The sequence below is a fragment of the Mixophyes fleayi genome, chromosome 4 (genome assembly GCF_038048845.1).
Source record: "Mixophyes fleayi isolate aMixFle1 chromosome 4, aMixFle1.hap1, whole genome shotgun sequence".
NCBI lineage: Eukaryota > Metazoa > Chordata > Amphibia > Anura > Limnodynastidae > Mixophyes > Mixophyes fleayi.
Genome location: NC_134405.1, coordinates 306,693,214 through 306,707,889, shown reverse-complemented (window position 1 = coordinate 306,707,889; position 14,676 = coordinate 306,693,214).

The following is a 14,676-nucleotide window of genomic DNA, read 5'->3' as shown; positions in this document are numbered from 1 at the left end:
ACAAACAGTAGACTATACAGTAGACTATACAGGGTAGAACAGTACAGAACAATAAACACACAGTACCAGAAACTCCGGGAGGACAGATACAGTAGAGACGGAGCAGAAGAACAGGTAGGGAGACTGGAGGGAAGAGGGCCCTGCTCATTCGAGCTTACATCCTAAGGGAGGGTAAACAAAGTCAGGCACAAAAGGGAGCCAGTGAATCAAAGGGGAGAGAGAAGAGGGGTCAAGGGAGGATGAGCAGAAGAGATGAGAGGTTAAATGGAAGGTTGGTAGGCCTTAAGGAACAGGTGAGTTTTAAGTGCCCGTTTGAAGGAGCACAGATTGGGAGAGAGACAGATGGAGCGAGGGAGGTCGTTGTATAATAACAATGGGTTATTCTATTATAATAGGACTTTGTTGGGCTCCAAGAGCCGGGTGACTAGTAAAAACAGCTGGGTGGAGCACCCGGGAAATAGGTGCTGGGGAGAACACTGTACAGTATACTGTATGAATTATTTGGAAAACATTTAAATATGTAAACATTTTGCTAAACTAGTGGGTGTGGTTTTGCAAACAGTATAAAAAGGCAAGAACACCGACTGCTACCCGTTATGATACCCACCACAAAAAAACACTGTGCACATAAAACAAACCAGCAGAAAACGCAGCCTTAAACCTAACTTGGCTCCAGACATGTCTTGTGTGATAGCCGTCTTTTGTCACCTTGCTAAGCGTGCTGTGCTCTAATCTGCCTATCCCAATGCAGCTCACATAGCGCAGCATTACCAACATACTGGTGGTAGCTGTTATCCTCTATGCTGATTCATTATGCATGTATAGCACATGTTACAGCAAAAATTGCTAATGCTGGGTTATAGTGTATGTTTTTTCCTTATTAGAAATATAGGAATGTTTTATTAACACAAGGATTATGCTAAAAAAAAATGTTTTTAAAAGATATTTAAAGAAAAGTAGTAATCTTACTCAATAGCCCACCCAAAGCTGGCTTGTTTGTTTTCCCACTTGGGAATTGTTGTGCTGGGGTTTTATAAGGACATAATGTGTTGTGGCAGATATGGACCTCTCATGCTGTCTGTAGCACATGCCAGGGTCTCTCAATGACTGATGCTGGAAGTCAAGGAGTAGTGATAGTCCCTCCATACAAGTCAAACAATTTTTATCACAATAATGTACTATGAGGATGGCTGCGTCTGAAGTCTACGAGGCTGCTTCAAGTATTTTATATTAAATAATTCTATACATTTTGCTGCCTCCCTAAAATGTGTTGTTTGAAACTACTGCCTCAGTTTTCCTTTATTAGCACACTCCTACACTTTGGTTTATGACTCTCCTGCCTTATACTTTTGCTGTATTTACTTGCTATTTATCTGTAGAGTGTGTACATCAGAGGGTGGGGTTGATGTTAAAGACCAGACTTAATGGATCATCTGAATTCTTCTTCACACAATTACAGGTGTGAAATAGTTTTGTTATGCACTTTATTACCACCAGGTGGCAGCAGAAATTCTATAGCTGTGGTTCCCCTCTCTATACCACCCCCCTTTAGAACCAGAACCATGCAGAACACCATCCATAATCTCGGTACAAAGGTGCATTAAAATGTATGAATACCAAAGATGTCAGCATCTTCACCCTCATGACAACAACGGTTATGGTCTGTGGGCCTGAGTCATTAAGGAGAGCAAAGCATAAAAAAGGAGTAAATTTGCACCCACCAATGCAAAACCATTTTGCATTAGTGGGGGAGGTATATTTGAAATGTGGGGACAGATTTATAGTATTTGTGTGCTATTTGAAAAAAAAGTCAGTATTTAACTTATGTGCAAAATAATAAACAAATTCGCACCCCTTGCATTGTAACATGGTTTGTCCCGAAGATCATTTGCTCATTTTTTTGCCTTAGTTTCCTTAATGAGTCAGGTTTAAGCTATCAGTTTGAGGAAGGAGCACTGTAGTCATAATATGAAGAGGAGGCCTGAATAACAGGTGAATTTCCCTTTTAATTTCATCTTAATTTACAAAGCTGGATAGTAATAAATCATGTTAATGAAGGCAAAACTGTTACAAATAGATTTATGAAAAATAAAATGAAGACAAACTTGTGAATGTGGTGTTGCCCCTTTAATTACAAGATAAAATTTCTCAATATGAAAAATGAAAAGATTTTGAAGCCGTGTTAATGAACTTTATATATTTGTCATGTAACTGAGCTCTAATGATTGTACCTTAGCTGATGAATAAATATTTAAAAGCCTACATGCTTGTACTATGAGGTTGCAAAGGAATTTTAATATGCAATACAAATAAGTATGACCTTCATGACATAATGTTATTCACAATAAACTTGATTGGCATTTCAGTATAACTATACAATTTTTTTTAAATAAAGCATTCACAGTATCATGTTGCTAGCCCACGAATGGTTCAACGGAGTTTCAATGACATCTTACACAGTATGTGTCATTGCTAAAGTCCTATCTTCTGGAGGTAATTGAATCGTTCCACATTGGATTTTTGAGCGGAATTTGATCATGATATTTCCTACAGCAAGTCCATCTTTAGGTATCTATCTCCAACCCGTCTTTCATCCTCACATTTTATGACTAAAGTGAATGGGAGCTATGGAGAACATTTGACTAGATACCTAGGGCTCTTTGTGCATTAGTGGTTTGAGGCTGTAAATACTGCTGTTGTACTCTGTTTTTGAAGCAGAGCGGGGCCATATGTAATAATTGTTTGTTAAATACAACACAACTCTGCTCAATAATTTTGGGCAATAGAAGAGAAAGATATTGGCACACATGCCGTTTTGTAGTGATTAAACTCATTGGGCCTGATTCATTAAGGATCTTAACTTGAGAAACTTCTTATTTCAGTCTCCTGGACAAAACCATGTTACAATGCAGGGGGTGCAAATTAGTTTTCTGTTTTGCACATAAGTTAAATACTGACTGTTTTTTCATGTAGCACACAAATATCAACTTTAAATTTCAGTGTACAAATAAGCTATCATGTATTTGTGTGAAAGATGAAAAAACAGTCAGTATTTAACTTATGTGCAAAACAGAATACTAATTTGCACCCCTTGCATTGCAACATGGTTTTGTCCAGGAGACTGAAATAAGAAGTTTCTCAAGTTAAGATCCTTAATGAATCAAGCCCAAGGTTTTTTCACCTTCCGCTTAAACACATCTTTTTGTCATTGTATGTTCAAATTAATCTCCCAGATTGAAACAATAGCAATACAAATATAAGGACTAGAGTTTGGAAAACTGCATGAAAACAATTGCAGAACATTTAGACAATATTTATTAGTTTAAATTTTAATATTCTTAATTTAAACAAATTTTCACCCCTTGCATTGTAACATGGTTTTGTCCAGGAGACTGAAATAAGAAGTTTCTCAAGTTAAGATCCTTAATGAATCAGGCCCATTATCATCCATCCATTCCCTAGCTCGACCTCAAATCCTCCTACGACTTTGAGGGGGCAATGATGTAGGAAAGGAAGAGTGTAAATGTCATAAGGCAAATTTGGTTATATCATAGTAAACACCTAGAGATAGATTTGCATCACATACAATACACAGTAAGGGGCAGGCAAGTATAGCATAGCCCCCAACTGTACTAATTTCATCAGGACAGTCCCAATTATAATCCCTTAACAGCCATTTGTTTTTTTTCTCTCTAAATCCATGGGACTGTTATCTGCTTCTTTTTGGGTGTACTGAGGTGCTTGTATTAAATAATGTTGCAGAACTTTCAACACAATACTCTTATAACAACTATCATCTACTGCCGATCAGAAAGGGAAAGTTATTCATTGAGACCCGTCTGTTACATGGAAAATTTGAACCCACGCCTGGTGCCGTAATTATTAATAATTCTAATTGATGGTGAGTGGGGTGAGCTGGCCACTCATGCCCCCTCCCTGTTTCCTTATTTAATAATACTGGATATATAACGGTACAGTTCTTTTTAATACCTTTTAAGAAGGACTGCATGTACTTGTAACAGATTTTTGGACACCTTTTCAATGAATGTTATTCTCAGTGATTCCAACTGACATGCTTTGTCTGTTTTAATTAATTTACAGATGCTTTTATAATGTATGGTTGACAAAAAATAAATTACTATTTTTATTTAATCAGGAGCCTATGTCTATTCTGCCATGTTTATCTAATTATTATTTTTGAGATTATATATGATGATATAAGTAGATTGGTGCCCTTTATTGTGTTTCTTATTTGAGTCCCAATTATAGGGCTCTGTCCCGCTGTCCCACTCGGCAATATGTTTGTTCCACTGGTGGGAATGTTGGGGGGTATCTTCCGTTCACAGATGCTCTGCATCGCAGGGGTTAATGGGTGCAGCGCACGGGCTAAGGGGGCATGCTCTAGTGATTAGAGGTAAAGGGAGAAGTGGGCTCACTCACAATTTTGCCTAAGAACACAGCCATGAATAAAGAATGGTACCAAAACATCAACTTCAACCATCCAAGAACAGTTTGGTGATGAACAATGCCTTTTCCAGCATGATGGAGCACCTTGCCATAAGGCAAAAGTGATAACTAAGTGGTTCGGGGATCAAAACATCAAAATTTTGAGTCCATAGCCAGGAAACTCCCCAGACCTTAACCCCATTGAGAACTTGTGCTCAGTCCTCAAAATGTGGGTGGACAAACAAAAACCCACAAATTCTGACAAAGTCCCAAGCATTGATCAGGCAAGGATGGGCAGCCATCAGTCAGTATGTGGTCCAGAAGTTGATTGACAGCATGTCAGGGCGAATTGCAGAGGTCTTTAAAAAGAAGGGTCAACACTGCAAATATTGACTCTGCATAAACTGAATGTAATTGTCAATAAAAGCCTTTGACACTTATGAAATGCTTGTAATTTTATTTCAGTATACCATAGCAACATCTGACAAAAAGGTCTAAAATCACTGAAGCAGCAAACTTTGTGAAAACCAATACTTGTGTCATTCTCAAAACTTTTGGCCATGACTGTACTTCATGCATTAGTGTGACTGCTATCTTATATAAAGCTGCGACCTTCTATTTGTATTCCTGATTTGAGATATCCATTTGGACTATATAGAGGTTCCAGGCACCTTTAAACATGCCAGCGAGTTTCTAATTACTGTATAGTATTTTTTTATCCAGAGTTGATGTATTGGACATTATGGGGTAGATTCAATTAGCAGCAGTGTTTTTCAGAACAATGCGGCATGCAAATTTTTACCGTTACTACTTTACTACCGTTACTTCACAGAGCTGTGAGCAAAGATCAGGAGAGAAGTTACCGTAGTAACGGTAATAATGCACAGCTATTACCGTATTAACTGTAATAATGCACAGCTATTACCGTAGTAACTGTAATAATGCACAGCTATTCCCGTAGTAACGGTAATAATGCACAGCTATTACCGTAGTAACGGTAATAATGCACAGCTGTTACCATAGTAACAGTTATATTGCGCAAGCTGCGTTGTTCTAAGGAACAACGCGGCTAATTGAATCAACCCCTAAGAATTACTTGAAAAGTAATATCCCTTATTTTACTCTGAACACTAAAGGTACAATCTCTGTACAATGCAGTATTTGGTGGGAGTTGTTAAATAACTAAAATAATAAGAATATATTACCAATGAACAATTGAAGCTGAAAAACAAATTTGATCTAATGATTTAACACACTTATTCATGTGTGTAATTTATAATACAAAACAAAATAGACTGATTATTAATGTACATGACATATGCCACTGTGAAAGTGTTGGATGTTTTCTACAAAAGGAAACTTAGTGATAATACCTTTCATTATACACAAAAGTAAGATAAATATCACTGCATATTGTGATACAGGTTTCTGTGATGACCAGGGATTACAATTTTTGCAATACGTTAGTGCAAGAACAATATGGGTTATTCATAATTGTCATAAATTGATCTTGGTATAAAGTAACGTTACTTTCGCAGCGAGTTGACCTCTTAGACATAGGTGTGCTCAGTTAAAAACTAATGGCGCAAAGGATAATTTCTGTGTTCACCTATCTCAGCCTAGTGTGCGTCATTAGCTTTACCTGTTCATTGATTATAGTCTGCAGCCTGAAAAATGTGTTGCTTGAAGTTGATGGAGTTACTTGTGTCACTCAATAATAAACACTGGGGTCACTTGTAGACATGACAGGGGCAGGAGTGATCAGGGCAAGATGACATAGATAGCAAGAGGAGGAAAAGTTGTATCCTCATTATGGTTACAGTGGGTTTGCAAGCAAGTGCTTGATTTTGTTTACAGGATAACATATTTTGTTAATATCTTGCCATGTAAAATTTTTCTTTCTTTCATTTTTTTCTTCGGATTTCACAGTTTTCCAGGATATCCTCAGAACCCCTTAGCTACTCAATCATTTGTACACAGCCTGGGATCTCAGCCACTGGTTTCAATGGTATACCTTCATAGCCATCTACCAGTGATAGTCATCTTCGCGACAAGCAACATTCCGACAAGAGACACGTGGACACTACAATGCCGATAGCTGTTAGATCTACATGTAGTAAATGTAGACTAACGAAGAAAGTTAAAGTAAAGATTTGAATGTCGCCATTCAAATCTGTCTCAAATCTTTACTTTCGCTTTCTCTGTCAGTCTACATTTACTACATGTCGCTCCAACAGCTATCGGCATTGAAGTATCTACATCTCTCTTGTTGCAATTGTGCTCATCGCTAATTGGTACCCCACCCCCATCTACGTGTATTTCCAAGCTTGAGCTATTTAATATATGCACAAAACCAGTGGCCCAAGTGGAAATTTAAAAGTGGTGATATGAGAAATGTAATGGGAATGGAATGAGATAGTTTTAGAATGAAGGCAGTAGGAGAAGTGGTGGAATGGTATACCACCATGTACATTATATATTGCCAAGTAGCTGCTACCATATAAATTATGAGATATACAGAGTGCAAGCTTATTTTTTATTTGGTTTTCTACCACCATATAGACCCTAACTTCGTTCACTGCACATAACCCAATATAAATACAACTGTCCTGGGGAATTTATGATGCCTCACAGCACTGGGGTCATGAGTTCAATTCCCGACCATGGCCTTATCTGTGTGGAGTTTTCATGTTCTCCCCGTGTTTGCGTGGGTTTCCTCTGGGTGCTCCGGTTTCCTCCCACACTCCAAAAACATACTGGTAGGTTATTTGCCTGCTATCAAAATTGACCCTAGTCTCTCTCTGTCTCTGTCTGTGTGTATGTTAGCGAATTTAGACTGTAAGCTCCAATGGGACAGGGACTGATGTGAGTGAGTTCTCTGTACAGCGCTGCGGAATCAGTGGCGCTATATAAATAACTGATGATGATGATGATAATAGGATCATCTTCTAATCTATGCATCTAGTGTACACTTAGAAACTTTTGCGCATAAAAGATGTGCCATAATTTCATCATCATTTCCAGTCTGTCCATCAAATTACCTCTGATTTCATCAGACTCACTTTCATCTTATTAAACTATAAATTTAACGGTAGCTTTGACAAAAACAGTTATCAAGGTCTAACAGACATCCTACAACCTTCCCATCAGAATGTATATAAAAAGGAGAAAAGTTAATATTATTCCTTACTACCAATTCAAGGTGTCAATTATACCTTACACAGAAGATGAAGGTGTTGACACTTTAGGATTGATGCCTTTAGCTTTATATTAAATTTAAAATTAGATATGAATCTATTTCTCTATATAGGTGTGGAGAAGCCAGTTATGCTGAGTATTTTCCCACGGTTTTGTGCTCATTAAGCATTCGTTAAGTCTTGTTCCTTTCACTTCAATATATTTTTTTTATCTTCTACCTTTACAGCATTCTTTAAGTCTTCCACTTGCTATAGTGTTTGCTTGTGGCATGCTGTGTTGCACAGTTTGTTGCAGATGAGTCCTTATTATCTCATAACCAGTCCTGATTAATCGTACCTGACACTATTCTCTAATGATCTACTTTCTGACAGGCCACAGAGATTCTGAGAATACAGCACTCACTTGTGGCCCTGGTTTGAGATTTTAATGAAACTTCCCCTAGCAAGAGGTCTTCTGTTAGAGCTTGTTATTGCTTTCCCATTAACCAGACAATCTCATGTTGGATATAAAGATTATGACGGCTACCGTAGGCTACCCGTCTCCGCTTGTCATTTTTGACATTTGTGTGTGATGGTGTGTGCATATGTAGACATATTCTTATCACACACAACTCTGTGTGCCTTGGTGAAGTGATGTAAGATGAATTGAAACATTAGATAGTAGACATTATTGTATCAGCATTGTAACATTTTTTTTATCACATATGGTTGCTAAAATATGTATTATTTTATGCCAAGTAAAAGTATCAACTGCAAATAATTTTGTTGACACCTTGAAATACAATGCACAGCAATCGGGGTATGCCAGTAATATAGTTATGAAGCAACTGTCTGGGACAGCAAATTTCATGGGCTGCAAAATGTTTCAAGTTACTTAAAAATGGTAATTGTTTACTGCTGCTGTTACTTTTTTCGTTGGCTTCTAGTTTCTTGGTATAGCTAATAACTATTAAAATGTTAATATTTTTTTTATTGTGTTCTCTTTGTGTATACAAATGTTTCTGGTAGGAATAACTACAGCACAATTTTAATTTGACAACAATGGCTACAGTTTAAATTTCAGCCTCATGCAGAATAGTGGTTAGACTCAGTACTGTATATTACCTAGTAGTACAAGGAAGAAGCAAAACAGAATATAGTAGCTATCATTCCACAGGTAACACATGGGCAGGCCCTCATCCACATGTGGGTCCCGTAACAGTGACATTCTCTGCCATACCTGTCAGCAGTCCCAATTTGTGCGGGATGTTGCCGACTTCTGTTTGTCAAGAGGGATGTGGACTAATGGAAATAGGAGATGTCTCATGGCAAATAGGAATTGTTGGAAAATATATCGGCATAGTCCTGGTGGATTTAGGTGTAATCTAATTTGCCCCGATTTTCTAAGCATTACTGTGTAGAGATATGTACTTTTGCATGATTACAATAACTTGATTAGTCAAAATGGGTTGGGTTCGCTTTACCACTGTCCACTACTCTGACATGGAAAAGGCCTACAAAGAAAATCCGAAATGATGAAAAACCGATTGGAAAAGAAACAGACTTACCTTGAACCCAAAGCTGGAGATCTCCGATGGCAGCACAATGCCGACAACAAGTGATTTCGATTGGAGTTCGACATTGAAGTGTTCGGCACTGCAGGCTGACGTCATCGCGACGTCTGTCAATAGAAAATTAAAGCAGCAATGTCGGATTAAGTGTTTAAACCCTTAACCTTAGGGGTCCCCACATTGCCGTTTTAAATTTCTATTGACAGACATCGGAATGTCGGAATGTTGGAATAGTGGTAATCATAAAAACGATTACCACAGAGTCAAAAGATGGCCAGCAATTAAAAAAGGTTAATGTATTCTTTACTTTAAATTCAACTAAAAATCTAATGGCAAATTATTTTTTTCTCTTTTTAACGTGAGACCACCGTATTTGCAGGCACCTAACAATATGTTGGGCATTTTTTTTTAAAGTCAAAAAGGTGGTGTAGTCCATAGCAACCAGTCAACTTTTAGCTCTAACTTTTCTAGAACGGCCTATGAAAAGAACTCAAATATAATTCACTTGTGAAACAGTTTTCATAAACATATCCCATTAAAAGACTTATAGGGTAGCTAGGTGTTACTTCGTGATATTTATTGCTGTGTTCACTTAATTAACAAAATACAATCAACAAACACAATCAACAAAATAGTGATAATGCATCTGGCTGTTGCCTGCAGCACAGTGAGAAGTCACAAGTTGATGACACTGTAATACTAATCGCTGCACCTTCCCAGTCACACAAAAATGACTCAAGTAGTCAGCAGTATAATCAGAGACTGATGCTTTTGTGCAAACGTTTATTCATAGAACTTAGAGAACTAAACACAAATTACAAAAATGTTAAAAGAACAGTAGAAATTCCCTAGTTTTGAAGAGGTGAACAAGAGCTACAGCCTACATTATTTTAAGAATTCTTCACATCCCTATCATAAGAATTACCAGTAAATCTTCATCTTTGGAATAGATTAGTACACTTTATTTGAATTACTGTATCTGATCACTCATTGAGACATTATACAGTTAGGGTGTAATTCATTAAGGCACAAAAAAACAAATTTAAATTACACTTTTGTAAAAACTCATGTAAAAAAGGCATGTACACGTCCGTAGTCATCTAGCAGTGGACCTTAGGAAAACATCTCTTATTGAATATGGGTCTAGGTACTCTCTGCTCTAACAGACAATATACTGCAGTCCAATACATATGTGGAATATGTCCCAAAAGAATGCACAAAAGAAAATAAAAGTATTCAATGATTGTCACCTGATAATAATATAGTCATTAATGATAAAATTGTTAAAAAGAAAAACATATTTTTTGATTAATTTTTTTAACTCCAAAACATTTATCATGATGTTATTAATGCTCACTGTACATAAATCGCAATTGTACAGTTGCTCCTGATTGCAAATACATGTTCTGGCATCCATATACATCCATCATCACTAGTAATCGGCACTACCACAAGACCTGTAGCTGGTGCAAGTGATAAAATAGAATATCATGTACATTTAAATGCCCAAAGCTTGAATTGGACACTGCTGTGTGTGCTTGAGCTTACTGTACACTGATTATGTGCATACGCCCAGGGCCGTCTCAAGGCATGGGCTTGCAAGGCAGTTGCCCGGGGGCCCCACCAGCATAGGGACCCCATAGGCTTACCAACTTTTCAGCATATTATTCCGGGAGATTTATTCATAACCCTTATTAAAGTAATTTTAACGTTTTCAAATAAGCATTGCATAGGCGATTGTATTGTGTTTCTAACGCACAAAGTGATTTATTTTAGCAGATGTAAATAGTCAACAAATCAATACATTATTATATTATGATACAGTACAGTACAGCCAATACCAAAAGTTACATACATACCGCTGCGCTTCGCTGCGCTAACCACGGGCACCCCTGGACAGTGATTTACCTTTGAATACTGTGATCAGTGAAGTCTGAGGGCCTTGGGGGTGCAGCTATGATTATATACAGTACAGTGTTACACAGTGAACAATAGAGATGACGTAGCTTGCTTCTATAGGTCCAGACAAGGGTGGTTCCAGGGTAAACAGGTCATAGGCTGATTCAATCTAAGGAATCCAAAGGTGGGGGTCGTCTCTCCAGGGGATATGCTCCAGTTACAATGAATTCATTAGCATTTCACATTCTGATATCACTCTGGCTATTTATTCCCTAACATCAATAACTAGAGTATGCAATATGCGATCTCTTCGGCGATGGAACCGGACAGCTGCTGATGAATAGGGGATTGGTATGATATCAGACATGAAACATTTCCCATAACCTGAAACTTAGATAACACTAAAGTGTGCATATAATCATAATATATAAACTAATAATAAACCAAATACTGTCTGCTTATAAATTACTGTGTAATGGATCCAATATGAATATGAATTACATAAATAACTAAATGTTGTCATGCCAGTGTATGCGTGCGTATTTTACCGTGCGATCGCACCATGCCACGTGTTACGTGGCGTACGGATCGCAATCGCACGGCAAAACAATATTAACCAATATACTTTCGTTCATCCAATTATACGACTTTGACACCCTCTTTATTAAAACATTTAGGTGGACTAATCACCTCAGTATCAGCTGTTATCTGTAAATGCGATATTGCTGTTGCAAGTACATATCTTAACTTTGACGAAAACAACGTACACGTACTAATTGTACATTAGTGGGTGAGTGGTTGTGTAGGTAGGGCCCCAGTGCACTGCTTTGCCCGGGGGCCTCTAATGTTGTTAAGGCAGCCCTGCAAACGCCCATTCCCCTCCCCGTTCTGCTCCTTAAATCGTAGGCTACCATAAGGGTCCTATACGTTCAAAGATGAACTGCATGTTGCTGCATTCACTGGCACACAGTCCAGTTCTGGGCATGTGCAGAGCAATTTTATGCAAAGCACGACACACCTGGATATTTACGTTCCTCTATGAATCAGGCCCTAAGTGTCTAGAGTAGGAAATTGTTATGCCTTGTCAGTCTATAGGGATGAGTACAGCCTGGGGCAGCTTTAGGTCGTTGATAAGAAATGTATATATGTGTTTTGGAACCTAGTTAGCAGTTTAATACTAAATTATTAGTAAATAAATAATTCACCCGCCACATGTTTCTGCCCTTGCTGTGTTCTCCCACTTACCATGGCCAGTTACCATATATCACACCTACTTTCACAGCACGCATGTAAAAGGTTCAACTTGAAAACAGGCTGTTCTCACGTGGCCCTAAGGAGAAAAGACAGAACATAGTGGTGAGGAGAGCATGAAAGACATGTGGGATGCTTGTGGGGTAACAAGAAGAGTGTAGTGAACATAAAACAAAGGGCAGTCTTGCAGGGAAGACTAGTCACCATAATAAGAGAAGATACATCTCTGGCAAAAAACATTTTGCCATCTTAAGATCTGAGAGTTTATTTACTAAGCTCTGGATTTGAAAAAGTGGAAATGTTGCCTATAGCAACTAGAGATGCTCACTGACCCCCGTGTTTTGGTTTTGGTTTTGGATCTGGATTACCTTCGTGTTTTGGTCTTAGTTTTGGCAAAACCGTCCTTGCGTGTTTTGGTTTTTGTTTTTGTTTTGTTTGGTTTTGTTTTGCAATTTGTTAAAACATTACATTTTTTTGGGCTAAAATACCATAATTTAGTGCTCCACCTGTTTCTTGGATAAGTGAGGTAATTCTACAGCTAATAAATGTCAACGAGCGCTGACCCCCCCAGGATGTGTGCTTTTATCAGACATACATCAATCCAGGGTGGCAGCCAACGGCCTAAAAAGATCTATTGACATTCATAGTAAAAAAGGCAGTTTGTTGTCTGTCTGTATTTTACAACCTACATTTATAGTTAAATAGAGAAAGAAGCAGCCTGCAAAGACTGTAACATAAATAGAAATGGCCAAAGCATCTTTTCTGCTTGGGTCTAGATTACACCATACACTTATAGTGAAATTGACAAAACAGCAGCCTGCAAAGACTGTACGTTAAATATAAATGCCCCAAGTCCCTTTTCTCTTTGGGGGTAGATTACACCCTACACTTATAGTGAAAGTTTTAAAAAGATGTTGTCTTCATCATCTTGAGCATCATCCTCACCCTCATCAGTGTGTATATCACAGACTATTAATTCATCTCCGCTGGAATCCGCCATTAGAGAAGTGTCAGTACTTGGATGTATTTGACGATAAATGCCTTCCTCATGGAAGATGTAGTTTATATTGATGAACATCATCTTTTCCACATTTTTTTGGAAGTGACCTCCTACGTCGATCACTAACAAGGTTCCTGGCTGTGCTGTATACTCTTTCAGAGTACACACTGGAGGGTGGGCAGCTTAGGTATTGCAAAGCAAGTTTGTACATGGGTTTCCAAATGGCTTGTTTTTCTTCCCAGTATGGAAAGTGACTGTCTGACATTTCCATATCAATTAACTCTTGAAAATAATCCTCCACCATCCTTTGCATGTTAATAGTAGGATTGGATGGAGATATGTGCAAGGTCACACATTTTTTGGTAAAATCTTTCAAAACAGCCCAGATGTCAAACTGTTGTGGTCTGCCCCTTGCATCATCCCTGCTTCGCTTTGGAAAGTGCAATTTTTTCCGAGCAGCAGCTGCCTGAGAAACTGAAGGAGGAGACGTATTCAAGCCCAGTTCAGCGGAGAACTTGCTGACCAATAGCTCCTTGCAAATGTTCACATCTCGGTCATTTTGAAGCAATGAATCAATGTAGGTCTTAAACATAGGATCAAGCACAGTCACCAAAACGTAGTGATCCGAGTTCAATATTTTGATAACTCTTGGATCATTGTGAAGCAAAATAAGTACTTGATCTACAAGGCCAACATACTTTGCAGAATTGCTTTCTTTCATCTCCACCTTCAGTTTGTCAAGCTGCTTTTCCAATAGTCGAATTAAGGGAATGACTTGGCTCAAGCACGTAGAGTCTGAACTCACTTCACATGTCACAACTTCAAATGGTTTCAGTACCTTGCACAGCACAGAAAGGATTCTTCACTGTGCAAGACTGAAATACATTCCCCCTCTTTCCCAATGTCATGGCTTGGCAATGTGCTTGTATCGTTTTGCGCTGTTCCTTCCTCCTCTGAAACATGTACAGGGTGGAATTCCACCTAGTTAACACCTCTTGCTTAAGTTGGTGGCAGGGCAAGTTAAATTGTTCTTGGAGCTGCTGCAATCTCCTACATGCTGTGGCAGAATACCGGAAATGTCCCGAAATTTATAAGTCACAGAAAGCATCTCCTGCACCTCACGGTTATTTCTCAGGAAGCTCTGCACCACCAAGTTTATTGTGTGAGCAAAACAGGGAATGTGATGGAATTCACCCAGCTGTAATGCTCGCACAATATTATTGGCGTTATCAGAAATAACATATCCTGGGGAGAATCCAAGTGGTATAAGCCATGTATCAATGACATCCCTTAGTTTTCGTAACAAATTATCAGCTGTATGCCTGATAGTGAA